This window comes from Nicotiana attenuata, chromosome 6 (assembly GCF_001879085.1).
Source record: "Nicotiana attenuata strain UT chromosome 6, NIATTr2, whole genome shotgun sequence".
Taxonomy (NCBI): Eukaryota; Viridiplantae; Streptophyta; class Magnoliopsida; order Solanales; family Solanaceae; genus Nicotiana; species Nicotiana attenuata.
The window spans coordinates 86,750,104-86,761,682 of NC_031994.1; positions in this window are offsets into that span (position 1 = coordinate 86,750,104).

Sequence of the window (11,579 nt, forward strand, 5' to 3'; positions counted from 1 at the left end):
CTGCATTGCATCTCATCTCTGGTACTTCAAATTTTCCCCTAGTCTTTAATTTTGTTTTAATTTGTTAGTTTGTAGTTCTTCTTCTTCCCTTTTCCTTCAGTTTTTAACTTAGGGTCCATAATGTTGTTTAGATTAGAATTAATTAGTTAAATATAATGATTGACTACCTAGGGGTTGAGAAAATGTGGATTAAGGCTAAAAATGAGAAAAAATTTAGAACCCTAGGTTGGTGTTGCGGAGTATGCCTCTCTGCGGCCGCGAAGGTATTTTCCGCGGTCCGCGGTGGTAAACTTCAGAGGGGTCAAATTTAAGGACCGCGGTCGCACATTATTTCTTGCGGTCCACGGTGTCCTGACTCAGAGAGTGGGTATTCTGAACCCCACTCCACTGCGGTCCGCGGTGCGATTTTATGCGGTCCGCAGTGATACTTTTGTGGCCGCAATGCTTTTTATGTGGTCCGCGGTCGGCTATTTTCTTCATATTTTTCACTGATTGTTCTGGTACTGTGATACTAACAAGCACTAAATGAATTCTCCTTGCAGACAATGGTTAAATCACGGGCGGTGGTGAAAAACAAAAAGGAAAAGGAGAGTCCTCCCGGGGTAGGGGACGGGGAATGATAAAATTGACCCCACAAGTTCGGAAGGCAATTGGAGATACAAGAAAACAAATCAAGGCTGCAGATAGAGCTGCTTCCCATTCAGAGGGAAGTGAGTATGTACCCTCCCGGGAGGCATCTGAGTCTGATTCAGTGCCGGAGTACGTACCTAACTTCCCAGAGAGATTAAGATTGAGAAATGAACCTACCCCTCCAGGCTCTCCTACTTCTCAAGCTTCAATTCCAATTTCTTCTGAGTCGTCTGAGGGCTCAGCTGAGAGCAGTGATAGTGCAGCCTCTACTTCGCCCACTGCGTCATCACCTGGAGAGGATCACGTCGACGATGAGGTTCTGGATGAAGAGGGAGGGGATGTACCCCAACCCGGGGGTGTGGAGAGAACTAGAAACCCCAAGGTGTGGAGAAGAAGATTTGTTAGTGAGATTGCTTACCACAAGTTGCGAGAGTGGTGGCCCCAGAGGAAATTGATTATTGAGTGCCAATTCATAGAGAGGGATCTCCTGCCTCACAACCCTAATGTGAAGAGGCAATTCAGAGAACGAGTGGGGTGGGATTACCTCACCAACAGGGTACCAGAGGCAAACGAGTACCTAGTCAAAGAGTTTTACGCCAATGTTGCCCACATCAAAAAGGGCACTAAAGTGACTAAGGTGCGAAATTTGAAAGTGCAGTTCGATGGAAAGACAATCAATGACTACCTGGTCTTTATGGAGGAAGATGAATCCCTATACTTAGAGAAGGTAGCATTGGATGAGGCAGCCCGTCCGTGGTTGGCCGAATACCTGGCACTCCCGGGCACCACCCCAGCTTGGTTGACATTAGGGGTTCAAATTCTGAGGAAAACTTTAAACTTCGAGGCAAAGGGATGGGACACATTCGTATGCAGCGGGCTGGACCCCACTACTCATGAGAACTCTCTTCCTGTCTCCTGGGCGATATTGGTGGCTTCTATCATAGCGGGGTACCCGATCAACATCGGGAATGTTATATCTAGGGTGATCACATGGGTGGTCAATGAAGGTGATAGATCATACCCCTTCCCAAATTTCCTGACAATGTACTTTGAGGACCAGGAGGTGGAGAAAAGGAAGTTTGATGTGAATGTGAAACAAAATATGCCTTTTTCCTGGTACAGCCTAAAGGGTGATGACAACCCCAAAACCAAAGATCCCAAAGGAAAAGCCACTACTTCTACTGGCCAGTCTGAAGAGCCAATAGTAGTAGTCCCTTCTGCTCAACCTCCCACTGCTACACCAGATATTTCCCCAGGACCCTCTACTTCCACAGCTCCAGATATTCCCTCATCCATAGCCTACCCATTGACAGCCCACCGTTTGAGCCAAACACTTGCCAGTATCAACAACTGGATGCAGGCAACTACTTCTAAGCTGTCTGTGCTTTCTAGCTCGGTGGCAGCCCAGTCCGTACCCCCACAGCCACAGGTTCCAACTTCAGTGGAGGAGACTCTCAAGGAGCTTCTGGACAACCAGAAGAAGCTCCTGGACAACCATCAATTGATATTAGAGGTTGTAGGTGCTCATGGAAAGGCATTAAAGGAGCTGACAAAGGAGACAAAGAAACTGAAAAGACTAGAGCTTCAAAGGAGTCTGTGAAGGAGTTGTGGGTAGAAGTGGAGAAGATGAAGGCTGATGATCCCTTTCCATTGGAGCTTCTATTGCATGACCCACTTCCAGCAGCTCAGACTGAGCCGGTACAGGAGTTGGAGAGGGCACCAAATAGGAGGAGAGTGATCCCCCGAGTAGATGATGCAGCCATTGAGTTGGAGGACCCACAAAGAGGTTCTTCTAGCCAGCCCCAGGTTTTAGAGCAGCCTCAGGTCCCAGTGCAGGCACAAGTTACAGGGATCCAGTCACAGGTTCTCGAGCATTCAGAGGACCCAGGGACCTAGGCTCATGATCCCATGCAGACGGAGGACCAATAGGGAGTTTTCTTTACTCTCTATCTTCTTTGTTTTGTTGAGCTTATTTTTGGCTAGTTAGCATTGAGGACAATGCTAACTTTCATTTGAGGGGGTAACCCTATTTTGATGATGTTGGATTGTAAATATGATACTAGTTTCATTTTTATTATGCTTTTTCACTTTTGGTATGCATATAATTTTACCAGTTTATTTCACTTTTCGTATTTTGCAACCTTGGTTTGTATAAAAAGTCACTTTCTGATGTATATATTCATTCCCTCCTATGTATATTCATTTAAACCCCCTATTGTACATATTCAGTTTACTTTCCGCATTTTCTTTCATAGCTTCTTATTTTATCTTCGTAGCTTCTTATTTTGAGTTTTGCGTTCAATAAGCCTTTGGTTTTCTTAATGCCACGGTACTTTCCAAAGGTGGAATTTGTGTGAACCGGGTGGCTCTTCCCGATGATGGATGGCATGACAACCTTCTTAAGGGTTTGAGTCTGTTTTCTTTTTGTTTTTGTGTAAATAGTAGCTAGTGAGTAATAATGCCTCAGGCAAAGCTTCACTTGGGCCTAACACATTTGCCTTTGATCCTATGGTCAAAAACAAATTGGTGTGTATAGGATGGTGATAGTTGTGACCTTGAGACTCTTGTGTTGGCCGACAACTATCAAGTGGTTTTTCGGGACCATTTGTGTTGCTCAAATCTTTAGCTAAGGTCGTTGTGGTCCCCCCACTCTGTCTCTTTAGCAATCCTATAGCTTGTGTGGTGAGAATTTGAATTGCAAGTCCAAGTCCCGTGCCATTGAGTCTAGAACTTGCCCTGAATGTTTGTCTAGGCGAAATCCTAAGTGTAGTTTGACTTGAGAAGTGATTATAGGCTCTCCTTGATCCGAATGGTATCTTGAAAACATCCATAGCCTACCAATGATAACATCCCTAGTCAACCCCTTTGAGCCATAGCCCTTTTTCTTTCAAAAAATCATGTTACAAGCCTTTACCCGTTCTAAAAAAGATCCTCTCTTGGCACCCAATATTTCCTTAGCACATGGCAAAAGCATAAGTTTGGGGGGAGAGACGAGGAATGCAACAAAGTGGTAAAAGGTACAAATATGATAAAAAGAGAAAAAAATAGAAAAAAAAAAGTCAAAAAAGAATGAACAGTGTAAACGGAATGAAGGGATTCAATAAAAGTAAAAAGATGAAAGGTGTGGAAAGTTAGAAAGGAGAAAGAGGTTTGAAATAAACAAGAAAGAGTGACAGTGTGTCTCCCTAACCCCTAAGAAAGAAATAAATGACTCAAAAAGTCAAGAGAATGTGTGCCAAAATGAAGCAAATGAAGTGCTTAAGGGAAGATGAAACCTACTTAGACCAAATATGTCCTACCCTGAACCAAAAGCCTTCAATTATATCCCCACAAAAGCCCTATATGATCTTGAGTTGAATGACGCTTACATTAGTGGTGACTCACATAAGGGGCAAGCTTATGGTACTTAGAGCCGGACTTGTGACCTTTCTTTGAGAGAGGTGAGTGTGTTTCCACAATCCTCATTCTGAGTGCTACAATCTCAAAGTGAGGTTTGCTTAAGGGAGAGTGAGGAGTATGAGTTTGGGTTCCACAATGACCAAAGTGGTAGAAAGAATTTCCTTGATGAGTTGAGTCAATTCTTGATGCTTTTGTGTCGCTCCAAAACCATGGTGTTCAAAAGGTTGAATGTTGTTAATGATTCATTTGAACTGAGGGCAATTGTTAGTCCCAATTGATGCTAAATAAGGTCACTTTAGGTCAGCTGAATTTTCTTGGCTTTATTCTTAAGGCGGTGGGACTTATTTTGTTTGCTTGAGGACAAGCAAAAGCTTAAGTTTGGGGGAGTTGATAATTAGGGATTCTAGTTCATTTTAGACTCCTTTTTACTTGAGTTTGGATTAAAAATGTACACAAATAGTCCCAAAGGCTTGCATGTTGTACTTGTTTGCAGGGTTTAGTCAAGAAAGTGACAAAGAAGTCAAAACCAGCTCAAAAAGGAGTGAGACCTGCACAAGTACCAAGAACAAGTCAAAGCACTGCTGCAGCATAAAATCCACTGCAGTTGCAACAGACCCACCACGACCGCGGTCCATTTAGTGCGGTCCGCGATGAGGAGATTCAGAGAGGTGAAATCCTGGTGATGTTAGGCAGTGCGGTCCGCAGTAGATTCTTTGCGGCCGCAGTAGCCTCACCGCGGCCGCAGACCATTTGTTGCGGTCCACAGAGTGGAGATTTAGAGAACCCAGGATTTTGGAAATTACAAGACACCGCGGCCGCAGACCATTTTGTACGGTCCGCGGTGAAGCCACCGCGGCTGCGGTGCACTTTATGCGGTCCGCGTTGGACAGATTCAGAGAATGAAAAGTCAAGCCAAAAAGCTTCACTACGGCCGCGGTACATTTTCCGCGGTCCGTAGTACTTCCGTCAGGGGTATTTTTGTTTAGAAAATTTGGCCTTGTATAAATACTTCTTTTTTCGGATTTTTAGGGTATCTTTATCTGAGTTGAGCACGTGAACAGCGATTTTAGTCTATTTTGAGTAATTTTATAGCTGGTTTAACATTGAATCTTCAAATATTAGTTTGTAATCATATTTTATGGGTTATTCTTCATCTAAATATATGATTTCTTCCATTATTATGAGTAGCTAGACACATTAGCTAGCGTTGTGGCTCAAACCTATGGGTATTTGATGAGTCTTTTGTTCTAAGGCTTAGATGTTTATGGGTGGTTGATATTTGGACTGATTTGTGTTATCCATGTTGAATTAGTGGTTGCAAACACTAATTTGTGCCTATTTGACTTGGGCTCTTCTTGAGAAAGAGAGCTTGAGTCTAGGAAAATCAGTTCAACAAGGAATTGGGGCGTATTCAAGAGATTGATATCCCAAATTAAAGGGTTAAATCTAGAGATAGTAATACTCGACTTGAGCCTACATTGCTTGCATAATTTTGACACCCAATTGGTCTTGAGAAAGTCAATTAGGGCAAAGTCACTCAAGCTACCGAGAGGTATAGAGTGAGTAGTGTCGTGCATTGGCTATATCGCGATCCCAAACATAACAGCTTTGCCTTAGGCTTTAGAACCCGTCAAGTATTCACCTAGGAGAAAGTCACTTCCCTAGTGCCTCATTAACCATTTAGAAAACCTTACAAGCATTCATACTTAGCTTAATTTCGTATATCATTAGCACAAAATTAGAAGTAACAAACAAACAAATATGATTGGAAGTGTAATCACGTCACTTGGTGAGGGATTGCCCCAGACTTGGGAGGAGCGCGCCCCCACAGACTTCTCAGCCACAGCGTGCTCCTCAGGGTTCTCAGGCCATGGTCACAGCTCCAGCTGCTACCCCACCTGCCCAGCCGGCTAGAGGCGGAGGTCGGGGAGATAGAGGTCGCCCTCGCGAGAGGGTCCGGGCCAGATATTATTGTATTCCTGCTCGCACTGAGGTTGTTGCCTCCGACTCCGTCATTACAGGTATTATATTGGTTTGTCATAGAGAGGCATCGGTTCTATTCGATCCGGGCTCTACTTACTCTTATGTGTCTTCTTACTTTGCTCCGTATTTGGGTGTGCCTCGGGATTCTTCGAGTGCTCCCGTTTATGCTTCTACTCCTATGGGAGATTCTCTTGTTGTAGACCGCGTTTATCGATCATGTTTGGTTACTGTTCGTGGTTTTGAGACCAGAGCAGATTTATTGTTACTCGGTATGGTGGATTTTGACATTATTCTGGGCATGGACTGGTTGTCGCCCCATTTTGCTATTCTTGATTGTCACGCCAAGACCGTGACGCTGGCTATGCCAGGTATTCCGCGTGTTGAGTGGAGTGGTACTTTAGATCACACTCCCAGTAGAGTTATCTCTTTTCTTAAAGCTCAGCTCATGGTTGAGAAGGGGTGTGACGCGTATTTGGCTTATGTGAGAGATGTTAGTGTTGATACCCCTTCTGTTGATTCTATTCCAGTGGTACGGGATTATCCCGATGTATTTCCAACTAATCTTCCCGGCATGCCGCCTGATAGAGACATTGATTTTGGCATTGATCTGTTATCGGGCACTCAACCCATTTCCATTCCTCCGTATCGTATGGCTCCTCCCGAGTTGAAGGAGCTGAAGGATCAGTTGCAGGAATTGCTTGGTAAGGGTTTTATTCGACCCAGTGTTTCACCGTAGGGTGCTCCTGTTTTGTTTGTGAAGAAAAATGATGGTTCTATGCGCATGTGTATTGACTACTGCCAGTTGAACAAGGTTACAGTGAAGAACCGTTATCCTTTGCCTCGTATAGATGATCTGTTTGACCAGCTTCAGGGCGCACAGGTGTTCTAAGATTGACGTGCGCTCAGGGTACCATCAATTGAAGATTCGGGAGCCAGATATCCCGAAGACTGCCTTCAGGACTCGATACGGTCATTATGAGTTCCTTGTCATGTCATTTGGGCTGACCAATGCCCCTGCAGCTTTCATGCATTTAATGCACAGTGTGTTCAGGCCATATCTTGACTCGTTCGTGATTGTTTTTATTGATGATATTCTGGTGTATTCCCGGAGTCGGGAAGATCATGAGCAGCACCTAAACACCGTGCTACAGACCTTGAGGGAGAAAAAGTTATATGCAAAGTTCTCAAAATGTGAGTTTTGGCTGAGTTCTGTGGCATTCTTAGGCCATGTGATTTCTAGTGAGGGTATTCGGGTGGATCCGACGAAGGTAGAGGCAGTGCAGAGTTGGCCCAGGCCGTCCTCAGCTACAGAGATTCGCAGTTTCCTTGGCTTGGCAGGTTACTACCGTCGTTTCGTGGAGGGATTTTCATCGATTGTTGCCCCTATGACTAGATTAACCCAGAAGGGTTCCCCATTTTAGTGGACAGAGGAGTGTGAGGCGAGCTTTCAGAAGCTCAAGACAGCTTTGACTAAAGCCCCAATCTTGATGTTGCCTACCGGTTCGGGGTCTTATACTGTCTATTGTGACGCCTCGAGAGTTGGCCTTGGAGCAATGTTGATGCAGGACGGTAGGGTGATTGCCTACGCGTCCAGACAGTTGAAGATACATGAAAAGAATTACCCTGTCCACGACCTTGAGTTAGCTGCCATTGTTCATGCCTTGAAGATCTGACGTCATTATTTATATGGAGTGCCTTGCGAGATCTATACTGATCATCGGAGTTTACAGCACTTGCTCAAGCAAAAGGATCTCAATATGCGTCAGAGGAGGTGGTTAGAGCTGCTGAAGGATTATGACATCACTATCCTATATCACCCGGGCAAGGCCAATATGGTGGCGGATGCCTTGAGTCGCCGGGCGGAGAGTTTGGGGAGTTTGGCATATTTACCAGCTTCAGAGAGGCCTATGGCGATGGATGTTCAGGCCTTAGCCAGCCAGTTCGTGAGATTGGATCTTTCGGAGCCCAGTCGGGTTCTAGCCTGTGTGGTTTCCCGGTCTTCACTATTTGATCGCATCAGGGAGCAGCAGTATGAGGACCCTCATTTACTTGTCCTCAAGGACAAGGTTCAGCGTGGAGATGCCAGGGATGTGACCATTGGAGACGATGGAGTATTGAGGATGCAGGGCCGGATTTGTGTGCCCAATGTTGATGGCCTTCGAGAGATGATTCTAGCAGAGGCCCATAGTTCGCGGTATTCCATCCATCCGGGTGTCGCGAAGATGTATCAGGAACTGAGGCAGCATTACTGGTGAAGGCGGATGAAGAAAGATATAGTTGGCTATGTGTCTAGATGCCTCAACTGCCAGCAGGTGAAGTATGAGCACCAGCGCCCGGGTGGGTTGCTCCAGCAGATAGAGATTCCGGAGTGGAAATGGGAGCGCATCACCATGGATTTTGTATCTGGACTTCCACGGACCTTGAAGAAGTTTGATTCCATTTGGGTTATTGTGGACCGGCTGACCAAGTCCACTCATTTTATTCCTGTGTGTACCACTTATTCATCGGAGCGGTTGACGGAGATTTATATCCGGGAGATCGTCCGTCTGCATGGTATTCTANGTATCAAAATTTCTGGTAACTTGTGAGTATACAGTGATGCATATGGGTTCTCAAAGAAAATATAAGTAACAGTGATTATAGCGAAACCTTCGTATATTTTAGGTCTGGATTAAGACCTAGACTCACCGGATGGTGCAAAAAGTGATTTATCAGATGGTGGTATACACTGAAGGATAAGTTTGTGTATGGTAATCGTATGTGTTTTACCTCAGAGAACAATTTCTTTTAATTCTTGCAAATGGAGCCACAAGTTGGATGATGATAGTTCAGATGTCAGACTCTAACATTGGTCACTATAGTTTTGGACAAAAAAGAGCCTAAGTGTCAGTAAAAATAGACTGATGTTGTTATTTGTTTGTTCTGATAAGAAAAGGAAAGACAGTCTCTTTGAATATTACATCTCTATTGACAAAGAACTCATTTTTTCTCAATGTCATATAATAGATATCCTTTCTGATTTTTTGCATATCCCATATGCACTGCAGCTCTTGTTCTAGACTGCATTTTGTCAGTTTTCTTGCACATGTTTAGCATAGCATAGGCACCCTATGACCCTCAGGTGTTGAATTGATGGTTTCTTCTGTACATTTCTCAAATGAGACATGTGTTGTAGTATTGAGCTAGGCATTCTATTTATGTATATGAACAACTGCAAGCACACACATTCCCCAGAATCTAATTGGTATGGAGCCTTGAAATTGATGGCTCAGAGAGGATCTTTTTGTCGTCATGGTAAGGTAAGTTATCCCCATCACTTTTGAGTTTAAATATATTGATTATGTATGGATTTTAGGATGTAAATGGGTTAGAAAATTGAGGGTTAGAGGAAGACCTAGAAAATTAGTGTTCTTGGATTTTGACACGAATTTTGAGTATGGAATTAAGAAGAAAATCATTATTTGAGTCTGTGAGTTCATGGGTAAACTTTTCTTCGAGAAATTCGGATTCCGGGCACGTGGCCCGAGGGCGTTTTTGTCAACTTTTCGTTCGGTTAGGAATTGTTATAAAACTGGGGTTGTAAAGTATAATGAGCATGTATTAATGGATTTATATGATCGTTGGCTAGTTTTGGAGCATTGTGCGTTGGTGCAAGTCTTCGGAAAGAATGTAGAATGCCGGTTGTGGATCTTCGGAGCGAAGGTGAGTCTCCTTTCTAATCTTTGTGAGGGGAATTTAACCCCATAGTTAGTTAAATTGGTTAAGGGCTCCTATTTGTGGGGGCTTACGTATGCACGAGGTGACGAGAGTCCGTGCATAGCTACTATTATGCTATGTGCCGGGTAGTCTAGGACCCAAAAGCATGTTATATTGAATTATTGTGAAACCCATTGATGGTTGAATTGCTTTAGATCACATTAAATTAATAAATGGATTTCTTAAAAAGGTCTTATGCTTTCTTTTTCTTCAAATTATTAAAGAGATTGGCCTTTCTTGGATAATTGCTCCATGTTGACTTCTTGACTGATTGTCATGACTGTTGTGTGTGTTATTTTGGAACGGGCCGAACGCCTCAGGAATATTTAATAGATGCATCTATAGGCGCGCCATCGACCCTCGGCAAGTGCACATTTATTTCTGTTGGATCGGGCCGCGCCTCGGTATGATTTGCGCATGCTTGTGTTTACTGCCTGGACTTAATTAAGTTATTATTGCCCTTTTTGTGGCTTAAAAAATATTTGGATTATATTTAAAGTGAACTCTGGAATTTTTCCTATTGAAAGAATTACGTGTTTACTTGTTTCCTCTATCTGGATTTAAAATCATGTTTGTAAAATAAATCCACTGTTTAATATGTATATTAAGGACAAATAATCATTGGACTATTAGAGAGTGTCAAGTTGACCATTCGTCTCTACCCCTTCGGGATTAAGCGGGACACTCACTGAGTACACGTTGATTACGTACTCATACTACACTTCTGTGGCATTTTTGTTGCATAGGGATATATATCCTCTAGCCACTACGCGGCGTAGCAGCACGGGCGTTTCGGACTAGGTGAGCTGCATCATTCGAGGCGACCGCAGCTAGGGTAGTCCCTTCCAGTTTAGCTTATTACTTTCCGTTCCACTGTATTCCGGGACGGATGTTGTATTTTATTTCTCTTATCAGTAGTTGCTCATGTTACTTGTGAACCGGGTTCTGGGATGTATTTGGATTATTTGGAAATCTTAAAAGTTGTTTAAATATTTTATTTATTTATTCGAAAGAATACACTGAGTTCTTTGTTTAAAACGTATAAAAGAAATGTTTTTCAAAAGTGTTAAAATGAGATTTAATTAAGTTATTTGAGTTGGCTGGCCTGACGGCGGTGTCCGGCGTTACCACGACCCTTAGTGGATTTTGGGTCGTGACAACATGGAATCAGAGCACTAGGTTCCCGTCCGGTCTCACGAGTCATGAGCAAGTCTAGTAGATTCTGGCGGATCGGTACGGAGACGTCTGTACTTATCCTCGGGAGGCTACAGGGCTTTTAGGAGTACTTCCCTTCTTGATTTCCTTATCGTGCAGTTCGATTCCTTTTGAGGCTTATGCCTTTGATTCTTCCTATTCAATCTTACAGCGAGCGCTTGTTATAAATCAGAATTTTGAAGAATTTGAAATGGCACTACAAATGTGGTGCTGGTATGATTCTTCCCGGTATTGTTGATTGGACTATTATAGTCGCATTTTTGGGGGGATATTCTATTGTTCCAGCTCCAGTAACAGAACTTCTAGAAGCCTTGAGGCTAGGCACGGGTTGCCAGATGCTTATGAATAATTTATTCTGCAGTGTTGTTGTGATGTAGGGTGTTTGCCCACGTGTCGGGCACGTGAATGAAATGAAGGGAGGTTTACTTAGTGTGTAATCAAGGATTCAGTATTTTTATTCCCGGCAGGGGAAAAGTCAATCGAAGCTAAGGATGGTCAGGTGTGGGCTGTGGGAAGTAATGAGGCTTGGTATTTGCAAGCGTGGTGACTTTCTTTTATGAGTAGGGTGTTCTCGTGGTCCTAATTGAAACGTACGA